This window comes from Helianthus annuus, chromosome 7 (assembly GCF_002127325.2).
Source record: "Helianthus annuus cultivar XRQ/B chromosome 7, HanXRQr2.0-SUNRISE, whole genome shotgun sequence".
NCBI classification, from domain to species: domain Eukaryota; kingdom Viridiplantae; phylum Streptophyta; class Magnoliopsida; order Asterales; family Asteraceae; genus Helianthus; species Helianthus annuus.
In genome coordinates this window covers 139,601,303-139,606,619 of record NC_035439.2, presented here as the reverse complement: position 1 = coordinate 139,606,619, position 5,317 = coordinate 139,601,303, and the positions used below count along the sequence as shown (strand labels likewise).

At 43.0% G+C, this 5,317-nt stretch overlaps 1 non-coding gene and 1 pseudogene across 1 annotated transcript; one reads left to right on the top strand and one right to left on the bottom strand.

Moving 5' to 3' along the window:
* Window positions 1–229: 229 nt before the first annotated feature.
* On the bottom strand, window positions 230–3,774 carry LOC118480290 (annotated as a pseudogene).
* A 596-nt stretch (window positions 3,775–4,370) lies between these two features.
* On the top strand, window positions 4,371–4,476 carry LOC118480658. Its single transcript, XR_004863638.1, has one exon. It is a non-coding gene; the product is annotated as a small nucleolar RNA R71 (small nucleolar RNA).
* Window positions 4,477–5,317: the final 841 nt, after the last annotated feature.

Sequence of the window (5,317 nt, the reverse complement as noted above, 5' to 3'; positions counted from 1 at the left end):
GGAGTCTTGAAGGCCGTTCGGTATGCCCATAACGTATCATCCAATTTACCCGACCAATCCTTCTTATCCGTTCTTACCGTCTTCATGAGAATCTCCTTGATTTGACGGTTGGACACTTCGACTTGTCCACTCGTTTGCGGATGGTAGGGTGTGGCGATCCGGTGATTCACACTATACCTCTTCAACAATTTACTGAAATTAAAGTTTTTGAAATGCGAACCACCATCACTTATGATAACTCTTGGAATGCCAAAACGAGCGAAAATGTTGGATTGAACGAATTTACAACCAACCGAGTGGTCTTTTGTTCTTGTTGCAATAGCTTCAATCCACTTAGAGACATAATCAACCGCCACCAAAATGTATAGAAAGCCGTTCGAGTTCGGAAAGGGCCCCATAAAGTCAATGCCCCAAACATCAAATATCTCTACAACAAAAATTGGTTGTAATGGCATCTCATCCCTTTTCGATATGCTTCCCATCTTTTGGCAATTGATGCAATTTCTCGCGAACTCACATGCATCCTTGAAAATGGTGGGCCAATAAAACCCACATGAAAGAACCCGGTAACCCGTTTTGTGCCCGCTAAAATGACCCCCACATGCGGATGAATGAGCATAGGTCAAAATTTCCAATACTTCTGTTTCGGGCACACACCTCCTAATGACTTGATCCGGTCCAATCTTGAAGAGATCCGGTTCATCCCAAATGTATTGCTTCACTTGGACCATAAATTGTTGTCGTCGCTTCTTGGTCCAATGACTTGGGATGGCACCCGTGGCCAAATAATTTACGTAATGAGCGTACCACGGTGCAACAAAGGTGGACACGGCTAGGAGTTGCTCATCGGGAAAACTTTCGTTTATTTCACTAACATCGTCAATCCCTTCAACCGGAATCCGAGACAAGTGATCTGCCACTACATTCTCACTTCCCTTCTTGTCTCGGATTTCTAAATCAAATTCCTGCAACAACAACACCCACCGAATTAAACGAGGCTTCGCGTCCTTTTTCTCCATCAAGTAACGGACCGCACTATGGTCTGAATATACCACCACCTTGCTCCCCCAAATATACGAGCGAAACTTATCTAAAGCATACACCACCGCTAGTAATTCCTTCTCGGTTGTGGTGTAATTCAGTTGCGCTTCAGATAACGTTTTGCTTGCATAGTAAATCACCACCGGTTTCTTGTCAACCCGTTGACCCAAAACTGCACCAATAGTAGTGTCCCTTGCATCACACATGATCTCGAACGGCTTTGACCAATCCGGCGGTTGCAAAATGGGAGCTTTGACCAAATGTTCCTTCAAAACAGTGAAAGCTTGCATACACTCATTAGTAAACTCAAATGGGACATCTTTTAATAACAAGTTGCACAAAGGTTTGGTAATGACACTAAAACCTTTTATGAAACGTCTATAAAAACCAGCGTGCCCCAAGAATGACTTTACACCCTTAACATTTTTCGGAGGTGGCAAAGATGCTATTACCCGTATTTTTGCCTTATCCACCTCCATCCCCCTTTCAGAAATTACGTGACCCAACACAATGCCCTCTTGCACCATGAAATGACTTTTCTCCCAACTTAGCAATAAATTTTTCTCAACGCACCTTTTTAAAACTTTTTGTAATTCGTTGAGACAAGATTCAAAACTAGTGCCAAAGATTGAAAAGTCATCCATAAACACTTCAAGCGACTCCCCAACCATGTCCGAGAAGATACTTATCATACATCGTTGGAAAGTGGCCGGAGCATTACACAAGCCAAATGGCATTCGCCGAAAGGCGAAGGTGCCATATGGACAAGTGAAGGTGGTCTTGTGTTGGTCATCCGGGTGTATTGCGATTTGATTGTAACCTGAATACCCATCCAAAAAGCAGTAATATTTTTGACCCGACAATTTTTCAATGATTTGGTCAATAAAAGGTAACGGGAAATGGTCCTTAGAAGTGGCGGCATTCAATTTTCGGTAGTCAATACATACACGCCACCCGGTAACCGGTCGGGTGGCAATTTGTTCACCATTTTCGTCTTTGACTACTTGAATGCCGGCCTTCTTAGGCACAACTTGGGTGGGACTCACCCAAGCACTATCCGAAATCGGATAGATAATTCCCGCATCCAATTACCTCCTTTTTAACTACCTCCCGTAGGTTCGGATTCAATCGCCTTTGAGCTTCTCGTGTCGGCTTTGCATCTTCGGTGGTAATGATCTTGTGCATGACGATTGATGGACTAATTCCTTTAAGATCGGCAATCGTCCATCCTATAGCTCCCTTGTTGTCTTTCAAAACCTCCAATAAGGCTTGCTCTTGTGCTAACTCCAAATTAGAGGCAATAATGACCGGCAAAGTGTCATTTTCCCCTAAAAACGCATATTTCAAGTGGCTCGGCAAGTCTTTGAGCGCCAACCTTGGCGGCTCTTCCAGTGACGGTTTAGTCCCCGAATTGATCTCCGTCGGCAAATTTTCAAATTGGTGAGTCCATGGCGGCCGACCTTCCCTCAAGGCCATAACATCTTGATTCTCTTCTTCAACCCGTAGCGCATAAGCATGAACCTGTTCAGAAAAATCACACAAACAAATGTCCATACCATCCTCCTCATACTCATGCGGGTTGCATCCTTCAACTATATCTGCCATGAAACACTCATCAATACCATTAGCATTAGAATTGTTAGTAAAAACATTCAAACGCATTTTTCGATTTCCAAAAGTCATATCGGTTGTACCGAATCTACAATCGATAATAGCATGTGCGGTGCTCAAAAATGGCCGACCCAAAATTATGTTTTGTTGTTGTTTTGGGTCCGCGGACGAGTAGTCCAAGACTAGAAAGTCGACCAGGTAATAAAACTCATCAATTTTAACAATTACGTTTTGAACCATCCCTCGGAGTAACTTATGAGACAAATCGGCTAAAACAACCGTTGTATCTACCCTTGCTAACGGACCAAAATCATATTTGTCATATAAACCCCCCGGTAAAATGCTAACCCTGGCTCCAAGATCTAGTAACGCCTTTGCCATTTGAAAATTACCCACTTGAATGTTAATTAATGGCGTACCCGGATCTTGGAGTTTAGGAGGAAGCTCCCCATTCAAAACCGCACTCACTTGCCCGGTTAAGTCCACCCGCTTAGGCACTTTCTTCTTGTTTTGCCTTTTTTGTGTACATAACTCTTTTAAAAATTTGGCATAGGCGGGTACTTGTTTTATTGCATTAAGGAGTGGGAGGTTAATTTTAACTTGTTTAAACATATCCCACGACTCTTCTTTTTGGGGACCTCTTGGTGCAATAAAATTTTTCTTTCCCGGGTCAAGTAAAGCCGATGGAAACGGGACTTGACTCGGTTCACCCTCAACTTTTTCATTTTTTTCATTTTCACCCACGCCCGGTTTGTTAACATTTGATTCTTTTGATTTTACCGGTGAAACTTCCTCATCACTTTCAATACCCGTGATATCCTCAACCACCCCCTCAACCAATTCAGGTGACAAATTGGCTTTAAACTCTTTTCCACTTCTCAAGACACTAACATGATTAATATTAACATTACCTCGTGACGAACCATGTGAAGGGTTTACCTTGGTGTCGCTAGGAAGTTGACCTTTTCCCTTCTTCAATTCCGCCACATCGGTTGCCAATTGACCCATTTGGGTTGTTAGTGATTGGATGGTCTTGTCACGAACTTCATCTTTTTGCATTCGGACTTCGTCAAGTTGGTTTCTCTTTTGCATTTCCGCTTGCATACTCTTCAACATATCCATCATTTCATTTCCACCCGACGACCCCCTTGTTCTTGACCCGTTTGGCACTGCCTTTGATAGCCTTGATTGTTTCCACCTCTATACCCACTTTGATTGTTATAAGGTTGATGCGAACCAAAGTTACCTTGGCTACCTTGAAAATTCGGGTTAGATTGATTTGAGGGGTTCCCGTACTGAAAATTTGGGTGGTTCCTCAACCCGGGTGGTAAGTATTAGAATTCATGTTGTTATAATTTCTACCACCCCCTCCTTGACCTTGAACGGCATGAACTTCTTCATATTGCCCTTCCACCATTCCTTGGCAATTTTCAGCCGCATGACCTATTTCATTACACAATGCACAAACATCATAAATTTGATTAGTGGTTTGAACATTACCGTCATCTATTGCGTGCACTTGAGGTCGGGCAATGGCCGGTCGTGCTCTCCTCGATGCTTGAGCTTTTCTTTTTGATGTAGTTGCCATGCTCTCCAAAAACTCCCAATCATCATTCTTGTAATTTGTACCAAAAGTCCCACCGGTGATAGACATTAAATCACGAGCATCTTCAGCACTCAACCCCTCGTGAAAGGCATTCACTAATTCCCACAATTCAATTCCATGGTTAGGGCAATTTTTGATCATCATATTGAAACGCTCAAAAGCCTCATGAAACATTTCACCATGTTGTTGTTGGAAACTCCTCAAGCCTTTTCTAGCATCATTCGTCTTTTGAGCAGTGTAAAATTCATCCAAAAAGGTTTGTTGCATTTCCCCCCATGTATATATAGATACTGAAGGTAATGTGTAGAACCACTTTTTCGCCTTGTCTTCCAAAGAAAATTGGAATAGTACCAATTTAATATCATCTGCTGAGAATCCTTGACTCCCAAGAGTGTTGCAAATCGAGTCATAAGCCTCCAAATGAAAGTAAGGCTCCTCCGTTGCTAAACCCTTATATTTTGGCAAGCTTTGCAATGAGTTAGTCCTCACTTCAAATGTCCTCCCTTGATCATTGTGAGGAATGACTACTGGTGAAGGATTATGAGTGATTACCGGCCTAAAATGCACTTCAATGCCCCTCACATTTTCTCTAAGATGCCTCCTTGGTACACCGAACCTACCCCTTGGAGGAATAGGACCCATTGGCCTTGGTACATGCCCTTGTGGTGCAATTGGTTGTTGAAATTGTTGTTGTGGCATCTGTGGGCGTTGAATTGGTCTTTGGAATTGTGGTTGTACGTGTTGCGGTCGAACTTGTTGCAATGGTGTAGGGCGTTGCATTTGTGGCCCTTGTGGTCTTGGCCGAATGTGTTGTGGTATGAGTTCTTGTTGTTGTTGTACTCCACCAACACTTGGCGTTACTTGCATTTGACCTTGCATGTATCCGAATTCTCCTTGATTTCCATCACCCCCATAAGCATACCCGTCTTCATCAAAACCTTCAAACTCCTCATATCCTTCATCATACCCATCTCCTTGAATTCCCAAAGATTGCCCAAATGGGAGAGTCGAGTACTGAAAACCCGATTGGTGTTGTGGTTTAAAAGAGGGCATAGCATG